Genomic DNA, 11557 nt, shown 5'->3' with positions numbered 1-11557 from the left:
TATGTCTCTGCCTCTCTCTCTCTCTCTCTGTGACTATCATAAATAAATAAAAATTTAAAAAAAAAAACACATTTTTTGAGGTTTTCTCATTAGATCTTTTCTCTGCAAATGTATACGTTCCCCTCTAAGCTGCATTCATGTTGTGCATATGGTTTTTTAACTTGCTTTCTATTCTTATGAATCATGAACAATGTCTTATATTGTAGAAGTGTCTTCAGGAAGATGAGTTTTAGTGAATACAGCATATATAGTTAATTTCCTCTTTTAATTTATTTCTTTTGTGAAATGGCTAATAAATAAAAAAGAGGACATTCGCATATGGGCAGTTTAAATAGTAACTATAATATTATAAATAAAATTAAAATAAAAATAATTATAATTAAATAATAATTATGATATTAAAATATCTTTACTTGGGTAAAGAAACAGAATTTTTACTGTACCTCAAAAGCTCTTTTCTTTTTTTTTTTTTTTAAAGATTTTATTTATTTATTTGAGAGAGAAGGAGAGGGTATAAGCAAGGGAAATGGCAGAGGGAGAGAGCAGCAGACTCCCCACTGAGCAGGGAGCTGGATGTGAGGCTCGATCCCAGGACCCTAAGATCATGACCTGGGCCAAAGACAGATGCTTAACCGACTAAACCACCCAAGCGCCCCCAGAAACCCTTTTCTTGACAGATTCTACAACCAGCCTATCTCTGATAATTCTTACCCTTCTGTTCTTAGTAGTTTTACCATTTTTGGATTCATCTCTAGGAAACATTGTTTAATTTGGCTGTTTTAAAATTTTTATGTGAATGGAAACATACAGTAATGTCCTTCTGCTGACTTTTTTCATTCATTTGTGGATTCATCTAGTGTGCATGTAGCAATAGTTTATTAGTTTTCACTGCTATATTGTATTCCTTATCTCAATATATACTTACTCTCTTCATCCACTTTTATTGTTTGGAAACCTTTGAGTTGTTTCCAATACTTGACTACCACGAGCAATGAATGTCATTATGAACATTCTTGTACATGAATCCTAGTGCACATGCATTTCTGCTGGGTACGAGCTACAAGGAGAATTGCTCCTCAGACAATTATGTGTATCATCAATTTGACTAGATAACACCAAATGTGTTTCTAATGTGTCTATCCCAACATACCTTCATCTCTCTTGGATGAGCTCTCTGTGTTCACCAACACCAGGATCACTCATTAGACTTGAAAATGTTTTATTCTTCTAATGGTGTAGGAGAGTATCTCATTCTGGCTTTAGTTTGCATGCTCCTGATTGCTAATACTGAATACTATTCATGTTTATTGGCCCTTTGAATTTCCTTCATCATGGAATTCTTGTTGAGATCTTTTGCCTGTTCTCTCTGGGTTGTCTGTCTTGCTCTTATTGGCTTATAGGAGTGCTTTATGTTTTCCAAATATAAATATTTTGTCATTTATATGTGCTGCAAATATCCTTTCCTGATCCATGGCTTACCCTTTTGTTCCTTTTATGATGCCTTTTGGTGTGAATGAATGTATTAATCTTTGCCTTTATGGTCAGCACATTTTTGGGATCTTGTTTAAGAAACCCTTCCAAACCCCAAGATCAAGAAGATCTTCTCCTGTATTATTTTCTAAAAGTTTCATGGTCTTGCTTTTCACATTCAGGATTTTAATCCATCCTGCCTATAGCATAAGGTTGGGGTCTCATTCTACTCAAATGTCCCAGCACTATTTGTTGAGAAGTCAGTCTTCTGCAGATCTGCAGGTCACCCTATAACATTTCATGTCTATGTGTGTGCAGACCTGCTTCTGAGCATTCTGGTCTGTCCCATCAATCTATCTGTCTACCCAGGATTTATTTAAACAGTCCCTATTACAGAAAAATGTGGCTGAATCATGTTCTGAAGACAAGTGTTTCCTCCACACTGCTATTTCCTGTTACCCCACGTCATTCCCTCATTCAAACATGCAGGCCTATGAGACATCCGCTTCCTCAACGGATGGTTGTTGCAGTAGAACATAGATGATAAATTGTCAAGGTTCTTGACTTCTGAATTTCAAAAGGATACGGATAAGTCAGAGCCAGTGTCTCATGCTTATGAGATGATATAAAGATCCCTTAGATGAGGAGAAGGAGAGGCAAGGGGCAGAGCAGAGCTTGGGGTGGGCTCCCTGTCTCTGGTCCATCTCTCTTGAACTCTAGTTTCTTGGGAATCTAACAGCAGAGGGAACTGGTGCCCCCATCCTGAGTAGGACTGGGGATATTAGCAAGACCCCCACATTTATCCTGGTGTCTGGCAATGTTGGGACAGTGAAGCAGAAGAGACCCAAAAAGTGACAAATGTTTCCTGAATATGGCAAGTGGAATTACTGAAATGGAGAAAAGATGTCCAATGGGGGAGCCTGGGTGGCTCAGTTGGTTAAGCATCTGCCTTCAGCTCAAGGCATGATCTCAGGATCCTGGGATAGAGCACTGCATCGAAGCCTCTGCTCAGCAAGGAGTCTGATTCTCCCTCTTACTCTTCCTTTCTACTCTTCTCTCTCAAATAAATAAATAAATAAATAAATAAATAAATAAATAAATAAATAAAATCTTTTTAAAAAGAAGAAGAAAGTGTGTCCCATGAAGAAAGACCTCACTGTAAAGGACATGATAGTGGGGCCCAGTGGCCAGGACACCTCGGCAGATACTCCACTCTACAAAGCCTCCAGTATCTTTGTCAGATTTTGGTATTGAGGCTACACCAGCCTTAAAAATGAAACTGGGACACGTTCTTTCCTCTTCTACCTTCTACCAATTTTTGTAAGATTGGTTATCATTTCTTTATAAAATATTGATATAATTCACCAGTGATGCCATCTGGCCTGGAGTTTTTTCTCTTGCCAGGTGCTGTTGTTTTTTAAAGATTTTATTTATTTACTCATGAGAGACACAGAGAGAGAGGCAGAGACACAGGCAGGGGGGAGAAGCAGGCTCCCTGCAGGGAGCCCAATGTGGGACTCGATCCCAGGACCCCGGGATCATGCCCTGAGCCAAAGGCAGATGCTCAACTGCTGAGCCACTCAGGCGTCCCTTTTGCCAGGTTTTTAATTACAAATTAAATTTCTTCTCATATGAAAGACTATTCAGATTATCTACTTCATCTCATGTCAACTTGGGCAACTTGTGTTTTTAAAGATGTGTCCATTTCATCTTTGTTATTGGATGTAATATTCTCATTACTCTTTTAATAGCTGCAGCATCTGTAGTAATATCCTCTGTTCCATTTCTGATATTGGTAAATTGCATTTTGTTCTCATTTTCTTGATCAGTTTTGCAGTGGTTTGCTAATTTCTTTAATCTTAAAAAAACTTTCTGTAATTTTTTATATGCTGTTAAATCTATCTAGGGAACTTTTCATTCATTCATTCAGATATTGTAGTTTTCAGAATATCCATGAAATCCCTTTTTCTATTCTTTTCTCAATTAAGATTCCCCATATAGTCACCCCTTGAATATTTTATACTTGCTGTAGTAAAGATTTATCTGATAATATGAAAACCTGGCTCATCTCAGGTCTGTTTCTATGGCCTGAATTTTCTCTTGACCATAGGTCACATTCCTCTGTTTTTTCACACATGTCTACTAATCAGAAGTTACCAGACTGGTGTGGCAGCCAGACACTCAGCAGATCTTGACAAGAAACCCCCAGGAATGTATAAGAACCTACCAGGGTGTGGTACAAAGGGGGTCCATGATGGCAATGAGGAGCCATGACTAACACTCTGCCCAAGGCAGAGAAAGATTTGACTGAGAGGAAAATTCTAGACCTCATAAATGAAGTTGTACAAACTCTGGATCCTGTTACCTTTCTCTGAAGAGTGTTGATTTTTGTGAATACCTGACCGTTAAATTCCTGACAGATTATCTCAGTTTTGTGGAGACTTGTTTTTCACACAAGTCTTTATTGGGAGAAGTTTGTTTTGATTTTGCCATTGGTCTTAGGACAAATCTGAGACATAGTCTTTGTTCCTAACACGCAGCCCCTTTGGGGTTTCAATGGAAATCCCCCGGTGTTTGTGAAGGTCCTCCAACTACGTGGGATTCTAACTCCAAAGACTGACTCCACTGTAATGGGAAGCAGATGAAATTTTCAATTAGCTTTTCCTGCTTTACAGCTATTGCTTACTGCTGTGATTCTTGGAGTCTCCCCTTTGCAAGCACAGTGTAGGATTAACTGGCTCTGAGAACAGTCAATATGCAGATTTGGGGCTTCCCTCCTCCATGTCCCTGCTTCCTGGGATGTCCTTCCTCCACTGCCAGCTGCGCTGTCAACTCTACACTCCATCCTCTGACACCTCGAGCCGATAATAGTGGAACTTTCGAGCCCCTATCCTCCTGTGCTCTGTGGCCAGGAGGGTGCCCTCCAGGGATGAGCAGGATAAATAACACGTGTGATTATAACAATACACAGTTGCGGGGATCCCTGGGTGGGCAGCGGTTTGGCGCCTGCCTTTGGCCCAGGGCGCGATTCTGGAGACCCGGGATCGAGTCCTGTGTCGGGCTCCTGACATGGAGCCTGCTTCTCCCTTTGCCTGTGTCTCTGCCTCTCTCTCTCTCTGTGTGACTATCATAAATAAATTAAAAAAAAAAAAAAAAAAACCAACACAATACACAGTTGCCATCATTCAAGGATCAGATCTCTCTGGTATCTGCCTGAATTTTGTCACTCTCTAGTGCTTTCAAATCTTTAAATATTTTTTTCTGTGTGTGTGTGTTACTTTGTCCGTAGTTTATCATGACTATCAATGGGAGAGTGAGTCTGATACAAGGCATTCCAACATCCGAACTTTAACTCTTCTAAATACTGTATATTTTGGAGAAAAAAAATGTTTTTACTGTATCTATATTGAATTGTAGGTTTGGGGGATCTTAAAAAAATTAAGCATTCAGAAAGGTAGAGAAAAAGTAAAAGATAAAGTGTGTATGCATTCTGCCCTTTTCTTAAAAGGCTGTTTCTGAAAACACTCCATTCAGTGGGTTCCCACATCCTGGTACTCTGTGAGTGCTCTAAATTGAGGACCGTAAATTCCCTGACAAGTAGATACACCACTTCCTCCCTTCCCTACCCCATCCCAGCACTCCCTCCTCCACCCACCACCCCCCCACCGCCCCCACCACCACCACCTCCCCCCACAGCCTGAGACATGGATTTTGAAAAAAAAGATCTGGTGTGAATTTTGGATCTGCCATTTATGAGCTCTGTGACCCCGGGCATGTCACCTAAACTCTCTGAGCTTCCATTCCTCTCTTATAAACCGAGGTCAGAATACTGATCTCACAGGGATTAGGAAACAGCAAATGAAGTAACATATAAAGTGCCTGGCACTTAGTAACTGTTCCCAAAATGTTAGCTTCATGATTCAAGAGGGAAAGCATTCCACGTCTCTGAAGTAAGGTTCTTGTTCTTACAGCTCTTACTGAAAGCGGGTTGATTGTTTTCACCTAAAAACTGAATGTCCCAGGCTGTCTGTATAGAAATATTTCATCTTGGTTGCTATTTCCCCTTGGCAAATAACGCAGCCAAGAGCCTAGAATAGAAGTAAAGGGAAACGAATGCTGCCTGCACAACCTGCCAGGCCCCTGGTGAGTCACAAAGGTGAGTGAGCCTCAGTCTCGGCCAGTCTGGTGTGGCAGCCAGACAAGCAGCAGCTGGAGACAAGAAGCCCCCAGCTAGGAGCTAGGGCCTCCGAAGGTGAGCGGCAAGGGGGCCCAGGATGGGTGAGGCTGCATGATGAAGCTCCATCTGAGGTGCCCAGGCTGATCTGGGCGAGAGGGTCACATTGCGATGGATTCTGCAAATTTGCCCAGGAGAGAGGAGGCGGGCATTCCAAGCAGAGAATGCCATCTGGGCCAGAGCTTGCAGTTTTAAGAGGGATTTCCTGTCTCCTTCTGGGTAGGGAGGTGTGGTGTTGGGAGCAGAGGTTCTGGGCTCAGATGAGGCTGGAAAGTCAGAGCGGAGGTGAGCCGAGTGGGGTGGCCGCGGGGCAGTCAGGCCTCGATGCCTGGACTGGAACCCAGGTCACGTCTAATCAGGAGAGGACAGATAAGGTTTATCTTTTTTAGGAAGAGTCTGATGGCCAAGAAGCAGCTGGACCCGAGGAGCAGGAAATGGGCAGGACCTGCCCGATACAGGCAGCTTTGTGGGGAGACGCCGGGGTGGGAGGAGGGGCCACCCTGGTGACTTTATGTCCCGGAGGGATTGTGGGATTGGATGAGTCACCGGATATGGGTCTGGAAGGAGTTTTGAGCAACTGCAATTTCGAGGTGGGGACACGGTGTGAGGGTGACACAGTCACTGAAACAGAGTGACAGGAGCTGAACCAGGATCTGTGAATTCTCAGCAGGCTCACGAGGTGATCATAACCACCCATTCTAGAGGATGAAGCTGAGCTCTGGCACAGGTAGGTGACCTGTCGCAGGTCACCCAGTGCCCGGCAGACTCACACAGGGCCTGGCCCGTTGTCTGCAGGCTGGATCCCAACCAGTGCAAGCCAGTTTTTGGGCTGGGAAGGCCAACTCCAAACACCAGGAAGGAAAAGAAGTCCTGGCTTGAAGCATTCACCACCTCCAGTGGCATAAATACTTCCACCTCGGCCAGGTGAGGGCCACCGGCTCGGCCTGAGGCCACCCAACATGGGGTTGGGGCGACCCGCACACGATTCCCCATTGTTAACCAGTAACCAGCCCGCTCCAGCCCATCACTGATGCAAACCCAGGTCTGCCTGGTTCCTGGGCCGCTGCTCTCACCCCTTGATGAACTAAACACCCCACAATGAACCTAATTCTATGTGTGTTTATTCCCTGCCCTTCATCCCAAACTCTCCAGGGTTTGAATAACCACAGGCTGGTGCATCAAACTGGGTTGTAAGGAACAGGATTACTGTTCCCCACCTGTCCCCACCACAGGCCCTGCTAGTTCAGGATGCCCAGGTCCGAGGGTTCTTCTGGAACTGTATCCAAGCAGCAAGTCTAGCTCCCACAGAGAGACATTTCTGCTGAGAGGGCACAGGCTGTACTGAAGCACACCACTCGAATCTGCTTCTCACATTGCCCAAGGAGCCGCACTTGGCAGCACCCCTACATCAGCAGGATGGGGAGCTACTCGCCCTTCAGAACCCCGACACAGCGATTTCTCTCCACAGTAGGAGTCGTGATGCTGGCGTCCTGGCCTGAAGATGGGTTCAGTTTGCACAGCATCTGTCTTCCAAATTGGCAACTCCACATCTTCTCAGACAATCCATTTTAAGATATGGATCTGCGGCATGGTGAGTGCCAAGCCTATGAAAGTCCATACGTGCCACATTTTCTTCCCAGTCTTGCAGTGTGTGGACATTTGCCTCCTCATTTGGGACTTTGTGGAGGCAGAAAAAGGCAATCACGGAGAGGGGGCAGGGAGGCCAGAAACAGCGCAAGCCGAACCCTCCAACCCCCACCCTCCCTACCATATGCTTCTATGGGTGGAAGTAGATAGGCTTTGGGGTGAAATAGAGTGATTCTGTGATACACTCACCTCCCAAAGCAAAACAGGGGCAGCTATTTGCTGCAGAGTGGCTGTGGAGGAAAGGGCAGCGTCAGGCCCTTAGCCGGGTGAGGGAGGCCCTTGTAGGGCATGAGCTAACTGGAGGACCCCCAGTGGGGTGGGTAATGGAAGCCAAGCATCCTCTTAGCTCGGGGAAGACCTGGCAGCCATGATCCAGCTCCTGGGCAGGCACAGCGACCAACACTGCCCAGCAACTCCCCATAGGCCCACGGGCTACCATCTGGAGCCAGACAGGGGTTCTCTACCCCTCCAACCTGGCGGGACGTTAAATGTCACATCCTCTCGGGGATGTGGCCCAGCCAAGGACTGCCCTGACAGTCCGCCTCAGAGAGGCAGGGCCTGACAAGTTTTTGCTGGAAGGTACATCCTTTTGGGAGAAGGAAAGGCCCATCCCCAAATCTAATTCTAAACAAGGCCTGTTACTAATGACTGTGTGGTAAGCCAGCTCAGCCGTCCACCTGCTCCAGCCCCTGGAAAAGCTGTGAAGGTACGTGGAATCATTACTAGCCTTCCCTGAGCCCAAGACCATCTCTCAGAGGTCTCCAGGTCACTGGGGCCGAACGGGGATCCCCAGCCGTCCTCTGCTACCATGAGACGCCCCACATGTCCTTTCAATGCCTGCCCCTACAATGACCATTCATTCAGTCTCCAAGGCCCAGGCCCTACACCAGCCCACAGCCAATACCACCTGTGAATCTCGCCATGCGCTTTGGCTTTCAAGCAGGACAGATGCCAAATGACGATACATTCTAATTCTGAATCCTCAAAACTTGCTGAGAACATAGGGAAGTGATCGATAGTTTCACCTTTGAGTATTGAAATTTATTCCCATCGGTGTTCAAATGTATACGCTGCCCACCCCAAAAATGCAGACGCCCTTCTGGCCACACAGAGGGAGGCCTGGCGCCTCTGGTCACGTCCACACCTCGCCTAGCACCCCCATTGCATTGTGAAGTCTGGAAAGAGTCATTCTTATCTCAAGCCAGCCACACCAACCCCTGCCCTGGCGCCTCCTGGGACAAATGCCTGTGGCCCAGGAGTGGAGAACTGTACCTTGTTTCCAAACAGGCCATCTGTCTGGAACTGGCCTCTCTTCACTCCCTGACTCATCAATAAATCTGTCTGCCTTTTTTCTCACTTTGTAAGTGACTCAGTGGTGCAGTAACAGAGTTGGGTCTGTGGAGTTGCTGTTCTCACGGGATGGTGTAACCAAAGTACCATGTGCAAAATTTCCATAATTTTTCTCAAAGGTCATTTAGCTGAGTTCAAGTTTATTTTTCAAAGGTTTTACTAGAATTGCTAGTAGGTACAAAATGTCAACGTTGACCACGTGAAATACCAAATGACTTAGTGTGAAGTCAGAAATAGCCAAACACCAAGTCCCTCAGCCCTAGATGTAGATGGGCCCCTCGCTTCGGGAAATCTGATGGTCCAAGTACAAACCGTGTTGTGTGCGGAACAGCGCTCACTGCAGGGTCATTCCGGATACAAGATACAATACGGGGCGCTCGAGGTGGCCAACACTGGGCATGTTCTCAACTCTACCGGAAAAGGCAGCCTTGAATGAGAATTCCAAAGGACAAAAAGGGGTTTTAAGTGTGTGTGTGGTGGAGGCGCAAGGAGCTGACTGCTGCACTGTACACACACCATTTGCATCAAACTATATGTTTCAAAAACCCCGTGGGAATTTGCCAAAGTGGGAACAGGCTTTTCCTACTTCCTAGTACACATATTTTCCATATCGTGATGAATTACATTGTTATGCACAAGGGGAAACAGACTTAAAAATCCAAAATGCTTCCTTCACAGCTCCTTGAATGTGCATTTTAGGAAAATTTTAGGAAATTTCTAGCTTTCCAGCAGTGGGGTGAGGGGTGGCATTTCGAGCCTATGACGGAGATTTTTCCCTTTTAGTTTTGTAACAGGAAGTGAGCCTTTGCCTAAAGAAAGACCTGAACTTTACTCAGGATTGATCAATTTGAAGGTCACCTTGAGATTTGGCTGAAAGTGTTTTCCTTTGTCCATTGGGAACATGTAGGTAGCATTGAGCAAGGCATGTGGTAGGATGCGGCCCAACCCAGGTGTTGAGTTGCGGCAAGGTTGAGTTTCCGCAGGAGAAAAAAGTGGCAACCCACACGCACTGCATTGCTGGCTTAATTTTGACGAGCTGCTGGATGGAGAGAAATTCATTACAGTGCATCAGCTCCATGTAAGCAGATTCCAGAGCTGGCCTAATTTGCATCATTAAATGACTTGACCAATTTGTTATATTTTTCATTAGAAATCAGTCGGGCATAACAATGCTTATTATTTTAAAAAAGATGCAGCTAAAATGTTCTTTAAAGGACAAAATGTTGGTTCTGTCTATAGTGAGACAAAAAAACCCTGATACCTGGAATATAATAAATGACGAATAAATGCACTGAGAAAGTATCTGACAACAGGCACCTAAGTGGTTTTAACTGCCCTGATGACAAACCAGCTCCTAATCTGATTGGACCTATGGTTTCTGGTTGAAGATTTTTCTATCCCCACCTCCCCCTCCTTCTACCATTCCCCTACATCCCTGCAAAAAGCCAAAAATTGTGAAGCATAGCAAAAACTAACACGAGGTTTTTGGTGGTTTTGTTTTTTTTTTTTTTTTACTGAAAGTCATACAAAATGAGTTGCTGTAACCTGATCTGATGCATTGCAACATTTATAACAAGTTTGACTAAGCAGATTTGGTATGAGCAGCCTTTTCCTTCAAGTGGAACAGAAACCCATACTTCGAGGGCTTGAAAGAGCACAGTGGGACCCACTGAGGTAGGTACAGCCCTGTGCAGCCACTTCAGCAGACAGATCCCCTCCTGGCTGGCCCCCAGTCACTGTGGCACGTAAGCTCCTTTGCAGCAGAGATTACAGCAATTTATACTCAGTAACACAGCCTAATCCCCCAGGGCAGGCGCCAGCGCAGGTACAGGAGGGCTGGCACTTATTTCCCTCCATGACAAGAAAGGACAAGTAAATAGCCTGAAATCTGGGGCCAGGGGAGAGCCCCTGAGCAGCTGAGAGAGTCCCAGCAGGCAGGCAGTCCCGCAGGTGTTCACCTTCTTGCAGGACAGATCTTTTATTAAAAGGCAAGAGACCTGGCATCAGAATGCCTCTGAAAACCCACCATTCCCCTTAACTGTTGTCCTCCTCTAGGTGATCCTCCAAGGGCACAGGATTGAGGCAGACTGTCATTCTGCTAAATCACACAGGACAAACGATAAGCGTCCCTAGCCTGCTAGGAGTGAAGATGCGTGTTAGCTCCCCTTCTCAGAGGCGAGATGCAATCGTCTGCCCCACGAGACAAGGCTCCCCTACACCTACTTGGGCAGGGCTCCCACACGTGCACCTACAACCCTGGGGAAGCCCATTGGCCCCGCCCTGCCCTCCAGAAATAGGTCCGCTAAGTCATCAGAGCACCAGGCCCACCTATGTCCTTTGGCAACCGGAGGAGGGTCACACAGGCCTGCGCACCCAAGCAAACATGTGGTTCTCATTTGTGTAAATGAATTGTTTAAAACACTACCAAGCTAGTTCATACATGGTTCACACCCGCCCCTTCCCCACTAGGCCACACAGACCTGGCGGTTCTTTGTGGGAGGGCCCCCAGGGCTGGATGGCCAGAGTGGAGAGGAAGGCTCCATTTCCAGCCTCTGTGCAGCACTGTGACTTCCCCCTTCCAACCAGCTTCACTACGAGGCTTCCATTTCTAAGTACTGCAGGCAGTTTGTGGGGCTATGGGTCATTTCAGTACTTTTCTGTATTTTTAAATACAGTGATACACAGGAAGTGTAAAGTAACAAGTAAAACAGTATAACCAGAAAGCCTTCAGAGTTTTAAGAGAAGCAGCAATTATTTCCAGGTCATGAGTGTGGGTGGGCCACGGAACCATAGCAAAGGCAGTGGCGGGAATGCACAAGATGGGGAACTGTGCGCTAATGGCAAGGCTGGGGACAG

The 11557-nt window shown here is 45.9% G+C and overlaps 1 long non-coding RNA gene across 1 annotated transcript; it reads left to right on the top strand.

The window, feature by feature from the left end:
- The first annotated feature begins 5649 nt into the window (after positions 1–5649).
- Positions 5650–8703, top strand: LOC118354258 (uncharacterized). The gene is made up of 2 exons (XR_004814419.2): positions 5650–5722; positions 7173–8703. It is a non-coding gene; the product is annotated as an uncharacterized LOC118354258 (long non-coding RNA).
- The last annotated feature ends 2854 nt before the right edge of the window (positions 8704–11557 follow it).

The sequence above is a fragment of the Canis lupus genome, chromosome 3 (assembly GCF_003254725.2).
Source record: "Canis lupus dingo isolate Sandy chromosome 3, ASM325472v2, whole genome shotgun sequence".
NCBI lineage: Eukaryota > Metazoa > Chordata > Mammalia > Carnivora > Canidae > Canis > Canis lupus.
This window is presented reverse-complemented; position numbering and strand designations above follow the sequence as displayed.